The 15,980-nt window shown below is 40.1% G+C and overlaps 1 protein-coding gene across 4 annotated transcripts in view; it reads right to left on the bottom strand.

Annotated features, from left to right (window-relative positions):
• The window catches only part of AGTPBP1 (ATP/GTP binding carboxypeptidase 1), a 164,401-nt gene extending 154,787 nt beyond the window's left edge, over positions 1 to 9,614 (bottom strand). For 2 of the 4 annotated variants that reach the window (XM_058695567.1, XM_058695566.1), the window contains exon 1: positions 9,457 to 9,614. The gene's annotated coding sequence lies outside the window, so the exon portion shown is untranslated. Of the gene's footprint in view, positions 1 to 9,272; positions 9,413 to 9,456 lie in introns of those variants that run through there. The other 2 variants (XM_058695563.1, XM_058695564.1) reach the window with 2 other exon arrangements.
• Between the last annotated feature and the right edge of the window lie 6,366 nt (positions 9,615 to 15,980).

Below are 15,980 nucleotides of genomic sequence, written 5' to 3'. Positions count from 1 at the left end.
ACAGTTCAAACTCATGTTGTTTCAAAGGTCAACGGTAGTTTATGAATGTTGCAGCCCAATCTGCAAACAGGCAATTTTTTTTTTACCTATATTATTGTCATTAATTTTACCAAAAAACTGTGGATAAGAGGAAACCTATAAAAGTTATATCTTTTACCTTTCTTCATCATGCATCCTCATTAAAAACATAAGTTTGGATAGTTCACATGCTACTCCACAAAGATGTTCCAGCACTTACACAAGGTCTAATTTGTTTTGCCATATGATGTTTTAATTATACTACAAATAATGTGTTACCATTGGGAGCAGAATTGCACCACACTTCAATCCAACTAAATAATTTATGTAATATTACTCTTCCCTCAACTCAGATTCCAACCATTTTTAGATTTAAACAAATGTCAAAATTCATAAACCTATATAGGTGATATTTGACATTAAAATTCTTACCTTGAAACACATATTGTCCTTGCCTCTAACCTATGACAAGCCCATGAAAATGGTTTGTTTTGTCTGTTTGTTGTTTAAGTAAAGTATCACAGCCAAAGCCAGTCCCAATAAAAATCAAAATATACAGGATATAAGAGACTCAAAAAGCCATTAGGCATATAGAAATAAACAAGAAAAACTAAAATAAATAAAAAATTAAAAATTTAGGCAAACCAAAGGTAGTCATAAAAACAAAACAAATAATAATTTTTAAAAATATAAAAATGACAAAGTTCCTCCTTATCAGTAATTACTTTAAATCTAAATGGGTTAAAACCTCCAATCAAAAGGCAGAGATTGGCAGAATGGATTTAAAAAACATAATCCAACAATATGCTATCTACAAGAAACTCATTTAGATATAAAGGCACAAATAGTTTGAAAGTAAAAAGACAGAAAAAGATTCCATGCAAATAGTGACCAAAAACAATGCAGGGTGGCTATACTAACATCAGAAAAAAAGGGACTTTAAATCAAAAAAGATTACAAGAGACAAAGAAGGACACTATATATTAATAAAAAGTTTAAGACAGCAAGAAGATATAACAATTATAAACATTCATGTACCTAATAACAGAGCATCAAAACACACTAAGCAAAAATTGACAGAATTAAAGGGGAAAACAAACAGTTCTACAATAATTGTTGGAGGCTTCAATATCCCATGGTCAGTCTTGGAAAGAACAACCAGACATAAGATAAATAAGAAAACAGAGGATTTGAATAACACTGTAAACCAACGAGAGATAACAAATATAAAACACTACCTAACAACAGAATATATATTCCTCTCAAGGGCACTTGGAGCATTCTCCAGAATAAACCACCTTTTAGGCCACAAATTGGGTCTCAATAGATTTTAAAAGACAGATATTATACAAAGTAACCTCTCCAAACACAACAGGATGAAGTTAGAAATAAATAAGGAAAATCGGAAAATGCACAAGTTTGTGGAAACAAAACAACATACTGTTTAACAACCAATGGGTCAAAGAAAAATAATCACAAGGGAAATGAAATAAATGAAAATAAAACATACCAAAATTTATGTGATGCAGAGAAAGCAGGGCTAGGAGGGAAAGTTTACAGCTATAAACACTTACATTAAAAAAGAAAGATCTCGGGCGCCTGGGTGGCTCAGTTGGTTGAGCGCCGACTTCGGCTCAGGTCATGATCTCGTGGTCCGTGAGTTCGAGCCCCGCATCGGGCCCCTGTGCTGACAGCTCAGAGCCCGGAGCCTGTTTCAATTCTGTGTCTCCCTCTCTCTGACCCTCCCCCATTCATGCTCTGTCTCTCTCTGTCTCAAAAATAAATAAACGTTAAAAAAAAAAAAAATTTTTTTTTAAAAAAGAAAGATCTCAGGGGTGCCTGGGTGGCTCAGCTGGTTAAGCATCTGACTTGGACTCAAGTCATGATCTCATTCATGGTTCATGGGTTCAAGTTCTACATCAGGCTCTGTGCTGACAGTTCAGAGCCTGGAGCCTGCTTCTGATTCTGTGTCTCCCTCTCTTTCTGCCCCTCCCCTGCTCGTGTGCACACAGCACGCTCGCACTCTCCCTCTCAAAAATAAACATTTAAAAAAAAGAGAGAGAGAGAGAGAATGACCTCCTATCAACAACATAACAAATTAAGGAACTAGAAAAAGGGGAACACAAAGCTAGCAGAAGGAAGGAAATACTAAGGATTAGAGCAGAGATAAAGAAAATAGAGAATAGAAAAATAGAGAAAAATCAAAAAAAAAAAACTGGTTCTTTAAAAAGATTAACAAAATTGGCAAAGCTTTAGTAAGCTTACGAAAAAACAGAGAAGGCTCAAATTATTAAAAGCAGGAAAGCAAGTGGAGACACGACTACTGATTCTACAGAAATATGAAGGATTTTAAGTGAATACTATGAACTGTGCACCAACAAATTGGATAAACTAGATGAAATTGACAAATTTCCTGAAACACAAAACTTACTGAAACGAAATCACAAAGAAACAGAAAATCTGAATAGGTCCGTAACTATTAAGGAGATTGGATGAGTAATCAAAAATTTCCCAACAAAGACCCAGATTTGATGGCTTCACTTGTGAATTGTACCATTTAAATAACATCAATCCTTCTCAAATTCTTTCAAAAAACTGAAGAGAAAGGGACACTCCCTCTTTCTATGAGGCCAGCACTGCCCTGATACCAAAGCCAAACAAAGACATTACAAGAAAACCAGAGATCAATAACCTTTATGAACACTGTCATACAAATCCTCAACAAAATAGCAGCAAACCAAATTCAGCAGCATAAATGCAAAACTAAACCACAATGAGATAGGACCTCACACCCATTAGAATGACTCCAACGGCCAACCCCACCCCCAAAAAGAGACCAATCAACCAGAAAACAAGTGTTGACAAGGATGTGGAGAAACTAGAATCCTTGTACACTGTTGGTATAGAAATAAAATGGTGCAGCTGTTATGGAAACAGTACAGTTGTTACTCAAAAATAGAATTACCATATGGCCCAGCAATTCCATTTCTAAATATGGACCCGAAAGAACTGAAAGCAGGGTCTCAAAGAAGTATTTCTACACCCATGTACATAGCAGCATTACTCACGATAGTCAAAAGGTAAAAGCAACCCAAAAGTCCACTGACAGATGAATAAACAAATATGGAATATACACACAATGGAATATTATTCAGCCCTAAAAGAAGAAGTCCTAATACATCCTAAACGGATGAATCCTGAAGACAATGCTAAATGAAATAGCCAGTCACAAAAGGGTAAATACTGCATGATTCTACTCATAAAAGGTACTCACACCAGTCAAATTCATAGAGAGAAAGTTGAATTTGTGGTTGCTAGTGATTACAGGAAGGAGGAAATGAGAATTTATTGTTCAATGGGTACAAACTTTCAGTTTTGCAAGACCAAAAAAGATCTGAAGATGGATGGTGTGATGGCTGCACAATAACGTGAATGTACTTAATACCACTGTAAAATGATTAAAATGGCAATTTTTATATTTTATATATACATATAAGTTTAAAATAATTTTTAAATCAAAATACGAACTAAAAATACAAATATAAGAATTGGGAAAAATAAGCTTCAAATGAAATCACAAATTCGAATTGATGAGATGGAGTTAAGAAATGACAAAGACGTTATCAATAGGCAAAGAAAATAAAAACAAAAAACCTAGAACTCTAGAGTTGTAAGAAACTTCAAAGATCACCTGGGAGTCAAATCCTCTTACTTTGCAATTAGGAGAGAAGCTCATCAAGGAGGTTTGCTGTCTTGCCTTATTCAACATCACTTCTACCTACATACAACTAGAAATTGTGCCTACAATAAATTAAAAAGTCTGGAGAATTCCTGTCAAAAATAGTATTCTTTTTTTATTTTTAATTAAAAAGAAAAAAACTTTAACGTTTATTTTTGAGAAAGAAAGTGGGGGGGAGGGCAGAGAGAGAGGGAGACACAAAATCTGAAGCAGGCTCCAAGCTCCATGTTGTCAACACAGAGCCGGATGCGGGGCTCAAACTCACTAACCACAAGATCATGACCTGAGCTGAAGTCAGATGCTTAACCGACTGAGCCACACAGGAACCCCAAAATAGTATTCTTTTCAATTCATTCAACACTTATTATATGTAGACAGTGTTTACATTTTTATTACCATTATTCTATCATAGATCTTTCATAAGCCTTACTATTACTTTTATTCCCCATGTCACCTATATACCCTTATAACCTTCATAATCTTAAGTCATTTTCCTAGTAAGGTATGACATGAAGCAAAGAGAGCAAATGCTGGGTACCTCTGCTTAGGGATGGTTCACCCTCAGCACGAATTAAGTGAGAAATGAACTTAAGAGATTAAGAAGGGAAGCTAAAATGTTTATTTTACCTTAAGAGCTTGATATCAGTTGAGCTTTTCACATTTTGTGCCTTCACTATTTATCTAATATTTAAACCCCCCAAATTAGATTTGTTGAACATTTATGTGGAAATATACTCCCCAATCTTTTTGCTTTTAGATAGCATAATTTCAAATTACTAATACTATAGTTCCCCCATATCAGCATCTGACTAAAACCCCTAAGAGCCTCAACTTTCTAGAAGTGAATTGCCTTTACTGCGCTTTAAAAAAAAAAAAAAAAAAAAAAAAAAAAAAATCCTTTTAAAGGCGGCCTTCACTGGACCCTAAAGACTGAAGCAAAAACAGACTAGTAATTGTCACTACCACTTCCCCTCCTAATCAAAGTTTGGTAGGAACTGCTGATGTGTACCAGAAGTCCTCAAAATGTGGTCCATAGACACCTGGTATCCTGACACCTTTTTAAGGGGTCCACAAGGTCAAAACTATCTTCATAATAACATAAAGTATTATTAGCCTTTTTAACTGTATTAACATTTATACTATGGTACAAAAGCAATAATGTATAACATTTCTAGCATCTTGGAACAACTTCTGGTACTGGCACCAAACTGCACTATTGGTCATTATATTTTTCACTATCAAGTACCAGTAGCTATTTAAAAAAAAAAAAAAAAAAAAAAAAGCCTTCTTCACTTAAGAATGTCCTTCAGGGGAGCCTGGGTGGCTGACTTCCACTCAGGTCATGATCTCATGGTTCATGAGATTGAGCCCCGTGTCGGGCTTTGTGCTGACAATGCACAGTCTGCTTGAAATTCTCTCTCTCTCTCTCTCTCTCTCTCTCTCTCTCTCTCTCTCCCCCCCTCCCCAGCTTACTTACACAAGCTCGCTCTCTCTCTCAAAATAAATAAACTTAAAAAAAAAAAACTCTAAAAAAAAGTCCTTCAAATAGTAAAAATTAATTTTATTAAATCTCAGCCCTTCAGTACAGATCTTTTTAATATTCTGTGTGACAAAATGGTTAAGTATGCACAAAGCATTTCTGACCAAATACTGAATTGCAATAGTTGATGGGTGTCTCAAGGTAAAGTACTTGTGTGACTGAACTGAGAGCTTTCACTAGCCTCTTTTTTTTTTTTTTTTTTTTTTTTGGTGAAACACCATTTTTACTTGAAAGAATGACCATGGTTATTCAGACTTGGGTATCCTGGCAGAAGTTCTCTCACAGATGAACAAAATCTGCCTGTCACTTCTAGGAAACAACTGGCAGTCATAATTCTTGCCAACGATAAAAAATTTGAGCCTTCAAGCAAAAATCAGATTTCTGGAAGGGCAGATCCACCATCATGTCATGACCTGGATAGCTTCCCAATAATCTGTTTCTGATGGGATGAATGGTGATATTAACAAATGTGATTTTCTAATAATACATAATGAAATGTGCCAACATTTTGGAGATCTGCATAACTGAACCAATACTTAGAAATGACCCCGTGGCATGATGTTATAAATTCAGGCATGGTTATGTAAGATCCATTCAAAGTTTAGACCAGTGGATTTTAATATAACATTATAAAAAGTCCATTGATATGATTTCAGATTCCATAATACAAGTAACTAGAAAACCAACACATGTTGAGTTCTGATGTAGCACCAAGCAAGAAAATCCATTATTATCTGAAAAGGCTATTAAAATACCCCTCCCTTTTCCAGCCATTAACTATGTAAGGCTGGGTTTCTCTTTCTATATACTTCAAACCAAAAAACATATTGCAACAGACTGAATGCAGAAGGAGATGAGAATCCAGCTGTTTCTATTAAACCAGACATTAGAGATTTACAAAATGTAAAACAAGGGGCACCTGGATGGCTCAGTTGGTTAGGTGTCCGACTGTTGATTTTGGCTCAGGTCATGATCTCAAGATTGTGAGACTGAGCCCCATGTCAGGCTCTGTGCTGAGTGTGGAGCCTGCTTGGGATTCCGTCTCCCTCCCTCTCTGCCCCTCCCCTTGCCTCAAAATAAACATTTTTTTTATGTAAAACAATACCACTCTTCTTATTGCCTTGTTTTGAAAAAGTCATTTTTCATTAAAAATATGCTTATATTAAGATATTATGGTATTTAAGTGAATTAATAAAAGTTGTACATTTCTCTTTAATTTATAATAAATACAGACATAATCCACAAAAGCTCTTTGGGGTGTGCAATAATTTTTAAGAATGTAAAAGGGTACTAAAATCAAAAGTTTGAAAAGTAATTTAAACAACTGAGTATTAACATCAGATCCCTGCAAACCAAGAAAAACAAGAAGTACATAAAGTCATTAATTAGAAAAAAACTTCCCTAGCAAAATTACATGAAAGCTGAAAAGGTACAATGTCCAATCATAACTAACCTCACTCTGTAACACCAATGAAGAAAAAAACAACAGAATGTGCAATATCTTGATCAGATAAACTCCTGTATACCCAGTAACAATTTGATACATAGTATTTTTGATAGAAGCACATGACAGTCAAAGAAACACAAGTCAAAAACAGGTGATTAAAATAGCAGTCACCACCACCATAAGGGAGACAATCCAAGGTTCTGTCAGAAGGGACAAACATGGATACTTCAGCACCTCTCCAGCAGCATCTCAGCACACCCAGCTTTCAGGGTCTAGCTGTTCTATTTAAAACTAAATTACATGCTTCCAAGGCAGGACAGTGAGACTAAGCTGTCATTTAGCTCCAAAGGAGTCAATGGGTCACAGTGGAATGATTCTACAGTAATCATGCTCCATCAGCCTAAAGTCCTTCTTGAGCTTACTAAACCCCTTGGAAGAGTGAGAAAAAGCAGTAGCAGTAATATTTACTGAGCAATTACTATGTGCCAGGCACTGTGGGTTAAGCACTCTATGTGTATTAACTCGTTTAATATTCAAGATCTTAAGGATATAACCATTATTACCCCATTTTTGGAACAGAGAAAACTGAAGCACAAGGAGGATAAATAACTTGCCTCAGGCAAAGCCAGGATTCAAAGCCAGCCCTGAAGCCCAACTCCTCAGCCACTGCATTACAGTACACAGACCCTATAACCTACAGTAATATATAAAATTTAAAATTCGGTGCCCGCTCTAAACTTCTGTTGTTGTCACCAAGACCAACTGCCTAAGGGAGGCTCCCAATTTGAAGAGCCCTGTGACAATTTCATCCATTACTACTGATACACTGTTCAACTTCAGGTACTGGGAGACTTTAAGCAAGAATACATTTTGGAAGGTGAATACTGTGGAGATTTACTAAAAATTCCAAAATGTAGAATCTAATACAAATTGGGTAATTTCACATTTGGGTCTCTTTTCCCTCTGTCAGAGATAACCATTATTATAAAAGGAGTCTTGCTAGACTGCTCCAAAAAGTAATAATGCCTCAATTCAAGTCAACGGGAAAAGATTTATAAAAATTGCTTCTACAAAAGCTTAGGTTACATTAAAACACTTAAATGTTTTCGCAGTGTTGGCTAGTAACAAGAGGAACTCTAAGTCTACCCCCTTCATTACAAAGTTCAGAATGAGACTGCAGTTCTCAGTAAGTGTGGAACCAATTAATTCAAGGCAGATTTTTGAGGTCATTAAAAATGAACCTATAACTTCATTGCGGAATTTAACTCAAGCGAGGTGGAATGGGAATTAAACAAGTCATATTACGATAAGAAAATAAGGCATAGATAAGACATCCCTATCTCACAGCAATTACAGGACTAATCACAGCCATTATAGGAAATGCTTACAGATCTTCCAGGGTTTTGTCTGGTTTTCATTAGTATTTTGGCACATGTTTTAAAATACTACCATTTAAAGTGCCTTAAATAAACTACTATTTTTTTAGCATACTGAACTGAAAACATTTCACTGTAAAATTACAAAAGTAACTTTCTAGTTTTCTTAGGAAAAAAGACAATTTATAATAAGGGTTCAGGTTACTAGCTGGATTTACATAAAGATTACAACACAGGCATCAAAGTAAGTGAAAATGAGTGATAAAGAAAGCTGTTCAGTCCTTTCTAACTACAAACTGTCATACATTACAATTAAACACTGCTACAATTTTCAACACCTGAAGAAAAACAAAACACCTACAAGGAATTAATACTGCCAAAAAAAAAAAAAATCCCCTCAGTGTTACAATGTATTAGGTCATCAGCAGTGCTGGACCTTTAAGCCCTTGATTGAGCAATCTGTATCAAAACAAGAAGTGGCCTTTAAATGATCAACATTCATATCGATTACGCTAAGATGTATAAAAACTCCATTCTATAATGGGTAAACGCCCAGGAAACCAGCCGATTCAAAATTGCACTGGTCCTAGTAAGAGGCTTAACCGGCACAAGGGGAAACCATGTAGACGGGGTTGCAGGAGTCCTCGAGTACTTGCAACGAAGAACCCGCAACTCACTCAGGAAGGCAGGCTGTAAGGAAACTCTGCACTGTCATCTAGAGCGATCTCATTCAGGCTCAAATCAAACCCAAAAGGCGACAAGTTGTAAACGGAGAACACACTTCAGGCCAACCACCCTGACACGAAGCAAACCTGGCCACCGCCAAAGTCACACCACACACCAAGCCCACCGCGAAGCAAGGTGTGTGCCGGGATGGGTGGGGGAGGCGGGGCGCGTGCCCGTCCCCGGCCCGCCGCCCCCCAGCTCGGCTCCGCGCTGCACCCCGGCCCCAGAAAAAGGGCAGGGCACGGGGGCCGCCTGTGCCCGAAAACCGCGTCGGGGACCCTCCGCCGGGGATTGAGGCGGGGGTCACCGAGTGTCGCGGGTGGGGGCGGCGTGGGGCGCTTTCCAGAAGCCAGCCAAAGCCCCAAACCATCAGGGGTTTTCCTCCAGCTCCGGTCCACTCGCCCCGAAAGACACACGTTACACAACCTGTCAGGTGAGGGGCGGAGGGATCCCAGGACGCAGACCGCGGCGGGCGCGGGGTCGCTCCTCCCGGCTTCTCCCGCCCCCGGGACTCGGTGGCCGGGGGACTGCGGAGGGAAGGCGGACGGGCGGGCAAGCAGCGGCCGAGGGGCGGCCGGCCCGGACGTGCGGACGGCGGCGGGGCGCTCACCGGCTCAGGATGGGGCGCTGGCGGGACTGGGCAGAGCCGCGGCACCAGCTCGGCATCCGCAGTGCCGGCGGCTGCTCTCTGGGAGCACAGCGGAATTCTCGCCGCCAGCCGCCCGGTGTTTTCATACAAACCCCGGTGGCAGGCGAGGTGGAGGCGGCGGTGGCGGCGGCGGAACCTGCCCGCATCCCGGGCAACGTCAGCGCGGCGCCCCGCCCACCGCACGCCCTGGGCCCGAAGGCTCGCGCGCGCCGGCTGGCGGGGAGGACGGAATGCGCGTGCGCGCGTGCCGCGTGGGGCACGCGCTAGGGAGGAGGGTGGGGCACGCGCTAGGGAGGAGGGTGGGGCACGCGCGGGCCGGAACGGGGTTGGGACTCAGGGAACGCGCGTGGTTAAGGAGCGAGCGTGCGCAGGAGGGAGGGCGGGGCGCGCGTGCCGGCGTTAGGTGCTGTGCTGCGTGGTAGGCGCGGCAGGGGTTTGGGGAGGAGGGTTGCACGCGCGCTGCAGGCCCAGACCCTGCAGCGAGCGTCCAACCCAACCGAACCGAACCGGTAGGCGGGCGGCTCCCCACTCTCTGCAATTCACCTTCCTGTACGCTCCCAATTAGAGCGGCCCACCTTTCTCCGGAGCTAAGCCGGCGCCCACCCCACTACCATCAATCACTCTGCTCTTAGAAGGCTGTTAGCTGCTGTGGACGAGCGGTTAACTCCCCAGTGTGGCACCAGCGGGCGGGGGGGTCGCTCTAGTCCCTGGGCACCACTGGAAAACTCAGCCCTTTCCTGACCTCGAGGAGAGTCTATAAAGAGACAGCTGGGCTCCAGAACACAAGAAAATTGCACCTTGTGGCCAAACCTCAATAAATTAGATGCCTAGAGCTGCAGTGAAAAAAATAGCAAGCTGATATATTTTTTGCTTTTTCGTAATGTGCCTACGTATAGTCAAGAAAATGGTCATGTTAAATTGGCCACTGAAGGCAAAGCCAGTGTTTTTTAAATCAGAGCCAAAGTGATGTGTCAGAAGGACTGAATACTGATTCACCCCCTTCTGTTTTGAGACTGCCCGTAAAGCCACTGTAATAGATTCTTAATAAATACTTGACATTTACTTTTTTCCCAAGAGCATGGATCATGTTTGCTGCTGTTTATGGTAGCTGCTGCAGAATGCAAAATTATTACAACCAGGTAGAGAAATAAATTGAGACCTGTGAAATTTTTGCTTTGTTTTCTTATCATCATGTTTCAACAAAATTAAACAGTTGTGAAGGCAGTTCAAAAGGTAATGCAAGGTGCACCACACCTGCTTCTTGCAGTTTGCCCTTGGCAGAGTCTTTAACAAGAGATTGCCATTTCAGAAATGCCATAATTTCCCTGGCTGTGAGCACTGAAAGGTAGATTACAGTATTTTAAGGAATTTTGAAACAAGAACCACCCCAAACCACCCAGACTGAAAAGCATATCTGACAACACCTAATTACAATTACCTAAGAATATTTAACATTTTACAGACATTATATATAACACACATAAAACTTTATTCAAAGAGCATCTTCCTAAATGAATCAACCTTCAATATATAAAGATACAGAAATAAATGTAAATGTGTGTGTATATAGAATTTGAATCCTACTTTAGCAAAACATCATTAGTATGGTTTGATGGCCAGGACACAGATCTAGTGGATTAAACCACACAACTAGGGAAAGGGCCAAGCCATTCCCTGTCTGTCACTCTTTTCCACTATTTTAAACAGTTTCCTCAACACTGTTATATAAAACTGAATACAAATAATCGTGTGATGTAGATCAGTCTGATCACATAATAATATTCACTTAACTCTGATTCCTCAAATCAGTCTAGTCAGCGCCTTTAGGTATTCTGTAAATGTTTGGGGCTTTTTTGTTTTTTGTTTGTTTGGGTTTTTTTTTTAACTCTGGACTAGGCAGAGAAAGAAAGATGAGCAGTGGAGCCAAGCTATCTCTTTCTCCTCCTCTTCTGCTGATTTTCCTGCCTCCATACTTTTAGTAGAGTAACAGACAAAATGCAACAAACATTGTAACAAAACTATATAGTCATACGGTTTAGAACAGCCATGGACATATCCAGTCCTCTGGAGTTCTAGGATTGTTATAGCTATTCTATGTTATTCAACAATTATCAGTTTATCAAGCACCTTATGTGCCAGACCAATCCTGAAATCTTTGGAAGAGATAAGCAAATGATAACACTCAACAAAAACCTAACAGCTGCCTGCCCTCTGTGAAACTAAAAGGTTTGATGTATCCATAGATGGATAGACAAAGAAGATGTAGTATAAAGATGTGACAGATAGACAATGGAATGTTACTCAGTCATTAAAAAAATAAGTGAAATCTTGCTACTTGCAACAACATAGATGGACATAGTGGGTATTATGCTAAGTGAAGTAAGCTAGACAAGAGAAAGGCATGATTTCCCTCATGTGAAATTTGACAAAACAAAGCAAATGAACAAACAACAACAACAACAAAGAGATTCTTAAATACAGAGAATAAACTGGTGATTGCCAGAGGGGAGGTAGGTGGGTGGGATGAGCAAAATAGATGAAGGATATTAGGAGGTACAAACTTCCAGGGGGCACCTGAGTGGCTCAGAGTCAGTTAAGTGTCGGACTCTTGATTTCAGCTCAGGTCATGAGCTCACGGTCCGTGTTTCGGGCACTGAGTTGGGCTCTGTACTGAGCATGGAGCCTGCTTGGGATTCTCTCTCTCTCTCCCTCTCTCTCAACCCTGCCCCCACTGTTCTCTCTCTCTCTCTCTCTCTCTCTCTCTCTCTCACACACACACACACACACACACACACACAATCAAATAAATAAACTTAAAAAAAAAAAAGGTACAAACTTCCCATTACAAAATAAATAAATCACAGGGATGAAAAGTGCAGCAAAGGTAACATAGTCAATAATATTATAATAACTTTGTATGGGGGCAGATGGTGACTACACAGTAACATGTTGACCCTGTGCAATTCTAGAATTACCACATCACCAGATTGTACACCTGGAATGAAAATAACATTTCATTTCAACTATGCTTCCATACAAATCAATAAATATCCATATCCGTAAACCACTGCACCCTCATTTTCTTTATTTGTGAAATGGAACTTAAATATTCTTGCCAAATTTAAAGTTTTAAAATTTGGCATACCCTTTAGCCTCATCATAGGAATTTATCCTAAGGAAATAACAAGGAAAATATGCAGAGATTTAGCCAGAAGGATGTTCATCCCAGAGTGGTGTCCAAGCTGTCTTACATGCTCAACAGAAGGCACCCAATTAAACACAGTATTTTACACCCATGCAATAGATCACTAGGAAGCCATTAAAAATAACGTGGTAGGGGGGTGCCTGGGTGGCTCAGTCAGTTGAGTGTCCGACTTCGGCTCAGGTCATGATCTTGCAGTTTGTCAGTTCGAGCCCCTCATCGGGCTCTGTGCGGACAGCTCAAAGCCTGGAGCCTGCTTCAGGTTCTGTGTCTCCTTCTCTCTCTGCCCCTTCCCCACTCATGCTCTGTCTCCCTCTGTCTCTCAAAAATGAATAAACATTTTTAAAATTTCTTAAAAAATAATAACGTGCTAGAGCAAGAGTTCTTAACGTGGGGTGCAACAGGTTTAACTCCTCCTGTACAGCCATGGATTTACCTTGAGGCTGAAGAAGGCCCGCTGAGTTCTGAGTTTGCTGAGAGTTAAAGGATTTTCTAGACATGAAGGAGAAGCCAGATTGCAATCGAGAAGCATTTCTATATAAGCATTTCTGGTAAACTTCCTGAACAGATCCAATTTAAAAAGGATCTGAATTGAATAGATCACATATGAGGGCATAAAATGAGCCTCAATAATTAGAGAAGACTGGGTCTTTGAGGAAAGGCGGTCACAGCTACAGTGGAGCTCTGGGCACCCCTGCTCCTGACTCCCTGCTGTTTGCCTCACCAAGGAACAAGTCAATCAGAAAGCCACACTGCAGCCTAGCCTTTGGTTTTGGTTTTTGTTTTTGTTTGTTTTTTAAAGTTACTTTATTTTCAGAGAGAGAGGGGGAGAAAGAGAATCCCAAGCAGACTCCATCCAGGCTGGCTGTCAGTGCAGAGCCCAGTGTGGGGCTCAATCCCATGAACTGTGAGATCATGACCTGAACTGAAATCAAGAGTTGGATGCTTAACTCACTGAGGCACCCAGGTGCCCCCAGCCATGGCTTTTAAAGTCAGCAGGAAGATATCCATGAATCCAGCGATGGCAATTCACCAAAGTAGAATTCCTCTAACCAGCTGCAGTGTAAATCTTTGGAGAAGGTATGTGCTGACTTGCTCATACAAGGTGCAAAATAAAAGAATCTCAAAGTGAAAGAACCAGTTCAGATGCCTACCAAGACTCCGAGCATCACTATAGGAAAGACTCCTTGTGGTGAAGGTTCTAGGACTTGGGATTGTTTTCAGATGAGAATCCACAAGCAACTCATCCATTTGCACAGTCCTTCTGAGATTGTTAACCAAATTACTTCCATCTGGGGGCGCCTGGGTGGCTCAGTCAGTTAAGCATCCAACTTCAGCTCGGGTCATGATCTTGTGGTTCATGGGTTTGAGCCCTGCATTGAGCTCTGTGCTAACATTTCAGAGCCTGGAACCTGCTTGGGGTTCTCTCTCTCCCTCTGTCTCTGCTCCTCCCCTGCTCATTCTTTCTCTCTCTCTCTCTGTCTCTCAAAAATAAATAAACATTAAAAAATTTTTTTGAATTACTTCCATCTTTGGAGTACTTCCATTGAGCCAGGAGTCAAGGCTGAAGTCACTATTATAAATGCTTAAATCAACCTTTTTAATAAACTGATTATCAATTGTTTAAAAAAAATCAAGGGAAGGGAAGCAAAAATAATATAAAAACAGAGAGGGAGACAAACCATAAGAGACTCTTAACTACCAAGAATAAACTAAGGGTTGCTGGCAAGGTGTTGGATGGGAGAATGGGCTAAATGGGCAAGGGGCATTAAGGAGGGCACTTGTCGGGATGAGCACTTGGTGTTACATGTAAGTGATGAATCATTAAGTTCTATTCCTGAAAAAAAAAATATTTTTTGAGGGGCGCCTGAGTGTCTCAGTCACTTGAGTGACCAACTCTTGATTTCAGCTCAGGTCATGATCCCAGAGTCGTGAAATCAAGCCCTGTGTCAGGCTCTGCGCTGAGCTTGGAGCCTGCTGAAGATTCTCCCTCTCTCCCTCTGCCCCTCTCCCCATTTTGTGCTCTCTCTCAAAAATTAAAAAATTCTTTTAAAATTTTTTGAGAAGATTGAAATCATACCACGCTCCTTTTCCAATCACAACAATATGAAACTACAAATAAATCACAAGAAAAAACGGAAAAATAATACAAACACACAGAGACTAAACATGATACTAAACAAACAGTGGGTCAAAACTGAATCAAAGAAGAAATTTTAAAAATGCATGGACACAAATGGCAATGAAAACACAACAGTTCAAAATCTTTGGGACACTGCAAAAGCATTCCTAAGAGGAAAGTATACAGTAATATAAGTCTACGTCAAGAGACAACAAAAAGAGGAGTGCCTGGGTGGCTCAGTTGGTTAGGCAACCGACTTCGGCTCAGGTCCTGATCTCGCGGTCTATGAGTTCAAGCCCTGCGTCAGGCTCTGTGCTGACAGCTCAGAGCCTAGAGCCTGCTTTGGATTCTGTGTCTCCCCCTCTCTCTCCCCCTCCCCTGCTCATGCTGTGTGTCTCTCTGTCTCTCAATAATAAACGTTAAAAACAAGTTCAGAGACAACAAAAAACTCGAATAAACAATCTAACCTTACATCTAAAGGAACTAAAAAAAGAGAACAAAGCCCAAGGCAAGTAGAAGGGAGAAAATAATATAGACAAGAAATAAATGTCATAGAGACTGAAAAAACAATAGAGAAAATCAAGGAAACCAAGAACTGGTTCTTCGAAAAGATAAACAAAATTGATAAGCCCTCAGCCAGACTCATCAAAAAAGAGAAAGGATCCAAATAAATAAAATCAGAAATGAGAGAGGAAATGTAACAACTGACCCCACAGAAATACAAAGGCTTCTAAGAGAATACTATAAAAAAATCATATGCCAACAAATGGGACAACCTAGAAGAAAGGGATAAATTCCTACAAATATATAACTTCCCAAAACTGAGTCAGGAAGAAATAAAAAATCTGAACAGATCAATTATAAGTAACAAAATTGAATCAGTAATCAAACAACTACCAAAAAAATGAAAATCCAGGATCAGATAAATTGACAGTGGGATTCCATCAGGCATTTAAATAAGGGTTAATACCTATTCTTCTCAAACTATTCCTCAAAATAGAAGAGGAAAGAAAGCTTCCCAATACATTCTATGAGGCCAGCACTACCCATGATATGAAAACCAGACAAAGACACCACAAAAAAAGAAAACTATAGGCCAAAATCCCTGATGAACACAAATGCAAAAATCCTCAACAAAATATTAGAAAAACACATACAAAA

The sequence above is a fragment of the Neofelis nebulosa genome, chromosome 12 (genome assembly GCF_028018385.1).
Source record: "Neofelis nebulosa isolate mNeoNeb1 chromosome 12, mNeoNeb1.pri, whole genome shotgun sequence".
NCBI lineage: Eukaryota > Metazoa > Chordata > Mammalia > Carnivora > Felidae > Neofelis > Neofelis nebulosa.
Note: the sequence above shows the minus strand (reverse complement) of the source record. Positions and strands in the feature narration are given on the sequence as shown.